Source organism: Myotis brandtii, unplaced genomic scaffold, assembly GCF_000412655.1.
Source record: "Myotis brandtii unplaced genomic scaffold, ASM41265v1 scaffold7, whole genome shotgun sequence".
In the NCBI taxonomy this organism is placed as follows: domain Eukaryota; kingdom Metazoa; phylum Chordata; class Mammalia; order Chiroptera; family Vespertilionidae; genus Myotis; species Myotis brandtii.
Window position 1 is genome coordinate 1,341,540 of NW_005370740.1, and position 12,636 is coordinate 1,354,175.

The following is a 12,636-nucleotide window of genomic DNA, read 5'->3' on the forward strand; positions in this document are numbered from 1 at the left end:
CCTGCCCCCTACTGGGGTGGGGGGCAATCAGGGGTGGGGCCGGCTGGGAGGAGGGGCCACAGGAGGTTGGCCAGCCAGCCCCACCCCCAGATTGGGCGTTTGCTGTACTACTCACTGGCCACAGTGGGCGTCATAGCAACCAGTCGTTCTGGTTGTTACAGCATTCCAGTTGCTGGCTTTTTATATATATATGGATTTTTAATGTATTTTTATTTATTTCAGAGAGGAAGGGAAAGGGGGAGAGAGAGAAAGAAATATTACTGATGAGAGAGAATCACTGACTGGCTGCCTCCTGCACACCCCCTACTGGGAATTGAGCCCACAACCTGGGCATTTGCCCTTGACCAGAATCAAACCTGGGACTCTTCAGTCTGCAGGCCAATGCTCTATCCACTGAGCTAAACCAGCTAGGGCGAAAACATTTGTTATTGTTTTTTAAGTTCTTTTCCACCATTCTCTTAAACTTCCTAGAGAACTCTTCCCCTCTCTCACTCCAAGAGAATGCAGTTTTAACCTCCTTCAAACTGCCTTCTCTGAAGTTATCTTTGGCTGTTTACAATTGTAATTTTCCTATACTTCTCTACATCACTCCACACTACAGAATCCATTTTGTGACCATGAGCAGTGCCACTGCCTGAGTGCTTACCAACATTGATCACTGAGCTACCATATCTCCCAGGAGCCACTTTCCTCCAGATTTCATGTTTATAGAACAATCCACAGTGTTTTTTTAAGTCACTATTAGTACAGCATTCCATTACTTGCACAGCCACAACATCCTTAACTGATACCTTATTTATGTACTCCAATATTATTGGTCATCTATTCCTACCTAGTCTTAAATAATACCAGTGACGAATGTCCTTTCAGGGAACCACTACCTTCAGAAATTCACACCTAGTCCACTCCAAAATTAAGTCTTTCTTCATCTACTGTTTCTATCACAGCTACCAACACCAGATTTAATCTGAAACATTTAGTACTCAGAACATTCTTATTTTTTGAAATGCTCACCTGAGGATATGTTTATTAATTTTATTTTTTTAAATATATTTTTATTGATTTCAGAAAGGGGAGAGATGAAAACATCAGTGATTAGAATCACTGATTGGTTGCCTCCTGCACACCGCCTACTGGGGATTGAGCCTGCAACCCAGACATGTGCCCTTGACCAGAAACGAAATTGGGCCTCTTCAGTCCACAGGCCGACGCTCTATCCACTCAGCAAAACTAGCTATGGCTGTTTATTGATTTTAGACAAAGAGAGAGGGAGGGAGCGAGGGAAATATCTATGTGAGAGAAACATCTATCAGTTGCAGCCCGAACGCACCTCAACCAGGCATTGAACACAGAACCTTTTTGGTGTACATGGCAACACTTCAACCAACCAGGGCTACAGGACATTCTTAGTCTAAGATTTTGTCATTCTTTCATTCAATATCTGAATAAAAGTAATTAATACTAGAGCCTGACATTGATGGCCTGTTGTGATGTCCCACCTACTATCTCTCAACCTCATTATTTTCTATATTTAACACGAACCTCCAAGACTGCCTTTTCCAGGAAGCATTTCGCATATGATCACTGCCTGCTTTGGAATTTCTATATCAATTATATTCTCTACCATTCATTTGGCACATAACATTGGTTTTACACTATCATTACCACCAACTCACCCTTTTAAAAAACAAAAAAATAAAACTCTAATCCCCAGGGCAATGGGAATAGCAGCCCTGTCACATACCTCTGGAACATTAATACTACTAATAATAACAAACAAACAGGAAACTGATTGGGATTTGAAGTTTTTCTTTTCTTTCTAACTCCACTATTACTTTGAAGAGTTGCAAATTACAGAAATTCAAGCACAGTTAGTGGTAATGAAGATGGGCTCCTTCACTGAAAGTGAAGAAATTCTAGTGTTATGAGGGCACAGGTATTCTTAACATCAAGTAAAATACATCTCTCCCAATCCCCAAAATCTTCTGAGGAGGGCTGGGTAGCTGCTTTACACATTAAAAAAAGGAGGGGAGGAGACAGTGCAGGGAGGCAAACACCAGCGGAACCTCGCACACATTCCCCCCAACACACACACACACACACACACACACACACCCCACAGGCACCATTTTGCACTTAGGTGAGACAAAAAGTCAGTGGGTCCCCAAGTGCCTGGGGCCTGTGAGACCAACTCAGTGGGGGAAGGGAGTACTGCTCAGAGCAGGGTCAATCAAGGCATGAAACTCAAGGCAGATCCAGCCTTTGGGCTAAGGAGTCCCCCACCACTAGACTACTACAGCTTTAACCTCTTGGACCTATATCAGGTTGTGTCCAGAACCAGAAAGGGACAGTGACTCACATTCACATGCACTATAGAAGCTCCCAGGAGGCCCAGGATAGACACACCAAGGGAACAGATACAACATCAGAGAAAAACCTAGCAAGCCCCACAAATAGCAGACCCAAAGCACCTGTATACCAGCTGGCATGATGACACTGGGTTTGAACCACACTGGCAGCAAGTCAGAGGGGAGACCCCTCCCACGAATGGGATATCAAAAATCAAGTCCCAGTTACAACAGGAGAGCCCAAACAATGCACAAAAGGGGCATTCCTAGAGCACCCAGCTGGGGTGAACAAAGAGACTGCACCACTGGATGCCTCACTTTCTACATTAGGCCAACCCACAAAGACTGGGAGGCACAACAGTTCTAATACACAACAGCAAATACAAAGAGACAGCTAAAATGGGGAAACAAAGAAACAACCCCCAAATGAGAGAAAAGAAATTTCCAGAATAAGAACTAAATGAAATGGAAGCAAGCAATCTATCAGACATAGAGTTCAAAGCAATGGTTATAAAGATGCTTAAAGAACTTTGTGAAAATTACAACAGCATGAAAAGGAAAATAGAGGCCATGAACTACAAACAGACAGAAATAAAGAATGATACATCTGACATCAAGAACACACCGTAAGGTATTAAAGGTAGATTGGATGAACCAGAGAATCGAATCAGCGACTTGGAAGACAAGGTAGAAATATATACCCAATTAGAGCAGCAAATAGAAAAAAGAATTAAAAAACAGGAAGATAGTTAAAGGGAGCTCTGAGATGTGAAACATAACATCCGCATTACAAGAATGCCAGAAGGGGAAGAGAGAGAGCAAGGAACAAAGAACCTTGCTTAAAGAAATAATGACGGAAAATTTCTCCAACCTGGTGAAGGCATATGTCACACAAATTCAGGAGGCACAGAGTGTCCCAATCAACCCAAAGAGATCCACATCTAGACACATCAAAATTAAAATGGCGAACATTAAGGACAAAGAATCTTAAAGGTAGCGAGGGGGGGGGGGGGAATTACCTACAAAGGTGTTCACATTAGAATGTCAGCCAACTTCTCAACAGAAACACTTCAGGACAGAAGGGAGTGGCATCAAGTACTCAAAGTAGTGAAAAGCAAGGGCCTACATCCAAGACTACTGTATCCAGCAAGGCTATCCTTTAAAATTGAAGGGGAAATAAAAAGCTTTCCAGACAAAAAAATGGTTAAAGGAGTACATCACCACCAAAGCAACAATGCAAGAAATGTTAAAGGGACTGCTTTAAGAAGAACAAAGGAGAGAGAGTTGTAGACATAAAGAAAATAAAAATGGCAATAAATACCTATCTATACTAATAAAAGAGTAATATGCTAATTAGACCGGATAGCTTCCAGACGACCATCCGCACGGCCTTCCTGAAAAAGCCGGGCCCAGGCAAAGCTGCCTGCTGGCGGTCCTGGGCACCAGCGCCTGTGGCTGGCTGCAGCCTGGGAGATGGAGAAGCCACCCACCCTGAAGTCCCAGGCACCAGTGCCTGAAGCTGGCTGTGGCCCGGGAGACAGAGAAGCCGCCCGCTCCACAGCCAGCCAGAGAAGCTGCCCACCCCGCACTCCCAGGCGCCAATGCCTGCAGCCCGGGTGAAGCCACTTGCCCACCGTCCCCTGCAGCTGCAGCTGGCCCGGGTTCCGGTGCCTGTAGCTGGCCAGAGAGAGGGTAGCCCGGGTCCCGGGTGCCTGCGGCCAGCTGGAGGAGGGAATCCTGGGTCCCGAATGTGGGGCCAAGGTAGAGGTGGTTAGGGGCAATCAAGCCAGCAGGGGAGCAGTTAGGGGCAATCAGGCAAGCAGGCAGGCGAGCGGTTAGGAGCCAACAGTCCCAGATTGTGAGAGGGATGTCTGACTGCCAGTTTAGGCCCGATCCCAAGGGGTCCCAGATTGGAGAGGGTGCAGGCCGGGCTGAGGGACACCACCCCCCATGCACGAATTTCATGTACCAGGCCACTAGTCAATAATAACCTTAAATGTAAATGGGTTAAATGCTCCAGTCAAAAGACATATGGTGACTGAATGGACAAGAAAGCATGACCCATATAAATGCTGTCTACAAGCCCACCTCAGAACAAAAGACACATACAGACTGAGAGTGAAGGGATGGAAAAATATATTTCATGCAAATGGAAAAGGAAAAAAAAGATGGGTAGCAATACTCATATCAGACAAAATAGACTTCAAAACAAAGGCCATAACAAGAGATAAAGAAGGTCAGTTTATAATACTAAAGGGAGTGTTTAAACAGGAAAATATAACCCTTGTATATAGGAGCACCCAAGTACATAAAAAAAATTCTTGAAGGACTGTAAGGGAGAGAAGTCATAGTACGTGTGAGAAACATGCTCACTTGTCTAATCTCAAATAATGGACTCGGGAGACATGAAGTACAGCGAAAGTGAAACTTTTAATGGTGGTCTTGCAAGATCGGGTTTCTGGTGGAAAGCCACACCAAGGATGGTTACAACAGGAATTTATCCCTAGTGGGCAAGTCCCTCCCCGGTTCCTCATTGGCTGACTACTATGGGGTGCACATTCTTCCCAAATGTTGCCTAAGTTTCATTATTTCCTATTGGGTTATATAAGAAGTGGGCTGTAGGCTTTTTAGCTGTCTCCATCACCCTTTGTCTCTTTGAGGCGGAAAAGCATTCCTGGGGTATGTGCTTTCAGACATGTATACAGTCTTTATCACTTCCTCATTTCATTAATACATCTTCCCCCTGTTGGTTAGCTCTTTCGAACATCCTGTTTGCCTGGGGGCTTTCCAGGTACATGAGCTTTGTCAAGTCAGAAGACCACCATGCAGTAATTTTCCATTCCGGGTTGAAATGCCTTGACTTGAACATGGACCACCTCTGGCTTTATTTCTAACATGAGGGGACTTTACACCACACTGACATCATTGGATAGATCTTTCAGACAAAAAAAATTAACAAGGAAACAGAGGCCTTAAATGACACACTAGATAAGATGGGTCTAAATGATATTTACAGAACATTTCACCCCAAAGCAACAGAACATACATTGTTCTCAAGTGCACATGGAACATTCTCAAAGATAGACCATATGTTAGGGCACAAAACAAGTCTATACAAATTCAAAAAAGATTGATATAATACCAAGCATCTTCTCAGATCACAATGCATGAGGTTTGAAATCAAGTACAATAAAGAAACTCAAAAACATTCAAATGCATGGAGGCTAAATAACATATCATTAAACAATGAATGGGTTACCAATGAGATCAAGCAAGAAATTAAAAGCTTCCTGGAAACAAATCAAAATGAACACACAATCACCAAAAACCTATGGGACACAGTGAAAGCAGTCCTGAGAGGAAAGTTCATAGCACTACAGGCCTACCTAAAGAAACAGGAAAAAGGACTAATAAACTGTCTAACCCTACAACTAAATGAATTAGAAAGAGAATAGCAAGAAAAGCCTAGAGCAGCCGTGAGCAAACTACAGCCCACGGGCGGGATCCGGCCCGTTTGAAATGAACAAAACTAAAAAAAAAAAAAAGACCGTACCCTTTTATGTAACGATGTTTACTTTGAATTTATATTAGTTCACACAAACACTCCATCCATGCTTTTGTTCCGGCCCTCCGGTCCAGTTTAAGAACCCATTGTGGCCCTCGAGTCAAAAAGTTTGCCCACCCCTGGCCTAGAGGAAGTTGAAGGAAGGAAATAATAAAGACCAGAGCAGAAATAAGTGACATAGAGACGAAAAACAAAACAAAAAAACAACAGTACAAAGGATCAATAAATCCAAGAGCTGGTTCTTTGAAAGATAAACAAGATTGATGATCCCCTAGCCAGACTCATCAAGAAACAAAGAGGACCAAATAAAATCAGAAATGAAAGAGGCGATATAACAATGGACACCCCAGAAATACAAAGTATTGCAAGCAAATACTATGAACAACTATATGCCAACAAACTGGACAACCTGGGAGAAACAGACTAATTTCTAGAAACATACAATCTTCCAAAACTGAATCAGGAAGAATGAGAAAACCTGAGGCCAATAACAACTGCTAAAATTAAAGCAGTAATTTAAAAACTTCCAGCAAACAAAGTCCTGGACTGGATGGCTTCAATGGTGAATTTTACCAAACATTCAAAGAAGAACTAACACCAATCCTCCTCAAATTATTCCAAAAAATTCAAGAGGAAGGAACACTTCCAAGCTCTTTCTACAAAGCCAGCATTATCTAATTCCACAATTAGATAAAGACACTATAAAGAAAGAAAATTACAGGCCAACTCCTGTAATAATGAACACAGATGCTAAAATCCTCAACAAAAATTTAACCAAATCGCATCCAGCAATATTTTAAAAACATCATACACCATGATCAAGTGGGATTTATTCCGGGGATGCAAGGCTGGTCCAATATTCGCAAATCAATGAATGTGATACATCACATAAACAAACTGAAAGATAAACACCACATGATCATATCAAAGGATGCAGAAAAAGCACTGGACAAAATCCAGCACCTTTTTTTGATAAAAACTCTCAGTAAAATGGGAATAAAGGGATCATACCTCAACATAACAAAGGCCATATATGACAAACCTATAGCCAACATAATACTCAATGGGCAAAAACTAAAAGTGTTTCCCTTAAGAACAAGAACAAAGCAAGGGTGTCTGCTTTCACCACTCTTATTCAACACTAGAGGTCCAGTGCACAAATTTGTGCACCAGTGGGGTCCCTCGGCCAGGCCTGCGGAAACAGGCCAAAACCAGCTCTCCGACATCCCCCGAGGGGTCCCAGATTGCGAGAGGGCACAGACCAGGCCAAGGGACCCCACCAGTGCACAATCGAAGCCGGGGAGGGATGCGGGTGGTTGCTAGCAGGGGAAGGACTGCAGGAGGGCTCCAGGGCGTGTCCGGCCCATCTGGTTCAGTCCCGATCAGCCGGACCCCAGCAGCAAGCTCACCTGCTGGTCAGAGCATCTTCCCCCTGGTAGTCAGTGCATGTCATAGCAACTGGTAAACTGTTTGCCTCTTGGTGGTAAGTGCACGCCATAGCGAGCAGTTGAGCAGCCTTAGCATATCATTAGCATATTACACTTTGATTGGTTGAACGGCTGGACGACCAGACACTTAGCATATTAGACTTTTATTATATACGATAGTACTGGAAGTTCTACCCATAGCAACCAGACAAGAGGAGATAAAAGGTATCCAAATTAGAAAGGAGAAAACAAAACTCTCGTTATTCCCAGGTGACATGATATTGTACATAGAAAATCCTAAAGACTCCACCAGGAAGCTACTAGACTTAATAAATGAATTTGGCAAGGTAGCAAGACACAAAATCAACATCCAGAAATCAATGGCATTTTTATACACCAATAATTAACTCTCAGAAAGAGAAACCAAAAAAAAAAAAAATTCAATTTACCATTGCAACAAGAAAAAAATAAGATACCGAAGCATAAACTTAACCAAGGAGATAAAAGACCTGTACTTGGAAAACTATAGGACATTGAAAAAAACAATTAGAGGGAGATACAAATAAACTGAAGCATATACCATGTTCATGGATTGGAAGACTTAACATCATTTAAGTGTGTATGCTTACCCCAAACTCCAAAAATTTATATGGAATCATAAAAGAGTCCTATTAGCTCCAGCAATCTTGAGAAAGAAGAATGAAGTAGGAGGGATCACAACACTGGATATCAAACTATACTACAAAGCCATTATAACTATACCACAAAGCCTGGTGCTGGCACAAGAACAGGCATATAGACCAATGGATCAGAACAGACCCCAGAAATTGACCCACAACATTACGGTCAATTAATAATTGACAAAGGAGACAAGAACATACAATGGAGTAAAGATAGTCTCTTCAACAAATGGTGCTGGGAAAACTAGACAGACACATGCAAAAAAGATGAAACTAGACTACCAATTTACACCAGTCACAAGAATAAACTCAAGCTGGATAAAAGACTTAAATGTAAGGCATGAACCCATAAAAATCTTAGAGGAAAACATAGGCAGTAAAATCTCAGACATCTCACATAGTAATATATTTACGGACACATCTCCTTGGGCCAAGAAAATTAAGGAGAAAATAAACAAATGGGACTATATCAAAATAAAAAGCTCCTGCACAACAAAAGAAACCACCTTCAAAATGAAAAGGTAACCCATGGTGTGGAGAACATATTTTCCAATGATACATCTGAAAAGGGGTTAATACCCAAAATACATAAAGTTCTCATACAACTCAATGAAAGGAAGACAAACAATCCAATTGAAAAATGGACAGAAGACCTGAACAGACATTTTTCCAAAGAGGACGTACAAATGGCCAAGAGACATATGAAAAAATGCACAATGTCACTAATCATAAGAGAAATGCAACTTAAATCCACAATGAGATATCACCTTACACCTGTTAGAATGGCTATCATCAAAAAATCAACAAACACCCAGCCAGTGTGGTTCAATGGTTGAGCATCAACCTAGGAATCAGGAGGTCAAGGTTCGATTCCCGGTCAGGGCATATGCACAAGTTGCAGGCTCCATCCCCAGTTGGGGCTGGAGGTGCAGGAGGCAGCCAATCAATGATTCTCTCTCATCATTAATGTTTCTATCTCTCTCTCCCTCTCCCTCTGAAATCAAATAAAAATATATTTCTAAAAAAAACAACAAACAAGTGTTGGGGAGAATGTGGAGAAAAGGGAACACTAGTTCATTGCTGGTGGGAATGCAGATTGGTGCAGCACCTATGGAAAACAGTATGGAGTTTCCTAAAAAAATTAAAAATGGAACTTCCGTTTGACCCAGCAATCCCACTTCTGGGAATATATTCTAAAAACCCAAAAACACCAATCAGAAAGAATATATGCCCCCCCTATGTTCATAGCAACGTTATTTGTACAATAGCTAAGATGTGGAAACAGTCCAAGTGACCATCAGTAGATGAATGGATAAAAAACTGTGAGACATTTACACTATGGCATACTATGCAGCTGTAAAAAAGAGGGATCTCTTACCCTTTGGGACAGCATGGATGGACCTGGAAAATATTATGCTGAGTGAAATAAGCCAAACTGAAAAAGGGGATTATTTCTTGATCTCACTTATTTGTGGAATCTAATTAACAAAATGAATTGCCCAACAAAATAAGGTCCAAAGCATGAAGGCATGGAGGAGATTGGCATACCTCGATGTGGTGTTGTGGGGAGAAGAGATAAACCAAAGAACTTACATACTTATATGTATAGTCCATGGACACGGGCAATAGGGTAGTGAAGATGTGGGTCGATGGGTAGGAGCTGGAAGGAGGGGGGGGGGTAAAGGAGGGAATGTGGGAGATATCTGTAATACTATTAATAAAATACATATTTAAAAAGAAACAATGTGGGGGTGGGGGGGAATTAGTAACTTTGTGTAGGATACTAATTAATCAGTACCAGTGTAAGAGAGGTGGAAAATCCAAAATTAAATCCCTTAATTATGACAATAGGTGAATTTTTTCTTTAAATCACCCTTTCCTACCCCACATATCTCACTCACTGGCCTAAACCTCTTTCAGTGCTGTTAAAAGTAGCCGACATTGGCCAGCCCTGCAGACTTCCCTAAAATGACCTCTTGCAAGGTGGCCCCCCAGCCTGGCACTAGCAGCAGCCAAGCTCAGCACCTCTCCTTGCAGCATAGCCTATCCCAGGTGTCTCCTGCCCAGCACAGACAGCTACCAATCACAATCACAGAGCACTTTGTAGCTCCTACCAAGTGGCTGGCTTCCGACTATACTGAGCACTACATAACACAGCTCCACAAAGGACACGTCCAAAGGGTAGACTCAGCACAGATCAGAGCTCCACTGCAGTGAATCTCACCCCAACAACAGCTTCTCCTCTGTAGTCACCATCAGTCCTCCCATCCAGTCAGCCTGAGGGTCAATCCCACCCACTTACTTGCCAACAGCAATCAAGACTCAACTACAACAGGAGGGCACACACAACCTAGGGAGAATTTACCACTGGGCCCCACATGACATCTACTTCATAGGCCACTCTGCCAACACTGGGAGATGTAGATCAACCTAGTACAGAGAACCAAACAAATGCAGCCAAAAGGAGGAGACAAACATGTCTAAAATGGAAGAAAAGGACAAAACTCTAGAACTAAATAAAACGGAGGCAAGTAATCTAACAGATACTGGTTATAAGGAAGCTCAATGATCTCAGTGAAAATTTAACGAAGAGATACGTAACATAAAAATGGAGATAGAGCTCTGGCCAAGTGGCTCAGTTGGCTGGGCATCGCCCCATGCACCCAGAGGTTGCTGGCTCAATTGACGGTCAGGGCACATGCCTGGGTTGCAGGTTCCATTTCCAGTATGGGGCTTGCAGGAGGCAGCCAATCTATGTTGTGCTATCACATCAATGTTTCTCTCTTCTCCCTTCCCCTCTCTCTAAAAAAAATTAACTATTCTTTAAGAAAATAAAAATGCAGACAGAAAATATTAAAAAAAAGTCAGAAATAAAGAATACAATAATTGAAATGAAGAAAATATCACAGAGAATCAATAGTAGATTAATTGAAGCAGAGAATGGAATCAATGATTTGGAAGATGAGGTAGTGGAAAGCATCCAATTAGATCAACAAAAAGAAAAATGAATTTTTAAAAAATCGAGGACAGTTTCCTCTGACACTGTGGCTCAGTTGGTTGGAGCATCATCCTGAACACCAAAAGGCTGCAAGTTCAATTCCCAGTCAGGGCATATACCTGGGTTGTGGGCTTAATACTTGGTTGGGGCACATATAGGAGGCAACTGATCAATATTTCTCACTTCAATGTTTCTCTCTCACATCGATTCTCTCTCTCTCTCTCTCTCTCTCTCTCTCTCAAAATCATTAAAAACATATTCCCAGTGAGGATTAAAAAAAAAAATGAGGACAGTTTAAGGGACTTCTGAGACAACATTAACTGTATCAATGTTCTCATCAGAGGTGTACCAGAAAGAGAGAGCAAAGGATTGAAAATCTATTTGAAGAAATACAGGCAGTTCTCGGGTTACGTCAGACTCGCTGTACATTATTTCCTGGTTACATCACCATCTCCCATTTACAGTATTTATAAAAAAAAAAGTTCCGTCATTTCGACCTATGTACATATGATCTTTATTTTTTTTATTATTTATTTACCACAAGTAAAGGGCAGGAATTGTTTCCTCTCTTTGAATTTTTTTTTTTTTTACTGTTTCATTTCATTACTGCTGTGTATATGCTCCATGAGTGACGTAGGTGCTTATGTAGGAGGGTTCCAACTTACGGCGAAAATCGTGTTACGTCGCGCCGAAGGAACGGATCTCGGACGTAACCCGAGGACCTACTGTAACGGAAAACTTCCCTCACCTGGCAAAGGAAATAGACACACAAGTCTCAAAAGCACAGAGTCCTAAACAAGAAGAACCCAAAGAGGCCCACACCAAGAGTCCCACATCATAATTAAAATGCCAAACGTTAAAGAATCTTAAAAGCAGCCAAGAGAAAGGAAGTTAGTTACTACAAGGATGCTCCCATAAGACTGCCAGCTGATCTATCAACAAAAACTTTTTTTTAAAATATATTTTATTGATTTTTTTACAGAGAGGAAGGGAGATAGTTAGAAACATCGATGAGAGAGAAACATCGATCAACTTCGTCCTGCACATCTTCTACTGAGGATATGCCCACAACCAAGGTACATGCCCCTGACAAAAATCGAACCCAGGACCTTTCAGTCCGGAGGTCGACACTCTATCCACTGAGCCAAACCAGTTTCGGCAACAAAAACTTTACAGGCCAGAAGTAATCAACATGAAATATTCAGTGATGAAAATCAAGGCCCGGAGAAACCAAGATGGCGGCATAGGTAAACACCTGAAATTGCTGCCTCCCACAACCACTTCAAAAATACAACTAAAAGACAAAACGGACATCATCCAGAACCACAGGAAGGCTGGCTGAGTGGAAATTCTACAACTAGAAGGAAAGAGAAAAGCACACTGAGACTCAGAGGAGGTGCGGAAGTAAAGTGCAGAGATACGGAGGCGCACGCGGAAAGGGCTGACAACTGAGGACGCGGCACACATGGAAAGGGCTGGCAGCTGAGGACACCGTTGTCTTTTTCAATCAGGAGGAAGACACAAGCTCCCGGCTGCTCTGAACTCGAGTTCCGGGCGAGTCTCTGGGGACCCAGACTCATATGGGGAGAAACTGGACTGTCTGGCATCAGGCAGAACT

The 12,636-nt window shown here is 42.3% G+C and overlaps 1 pseudogene; it reads left to right on the forward strand.

Moving 5' to 3' along the window:
* The first annotated feature begins 2,852 nt into the window (after positions 1–2,852).
* LOC106724053 overlaps positions 2,853–12,636 on the forward strand; it is a 34,328-nt pseudogene continuing 24,544 nt past the window's right edge.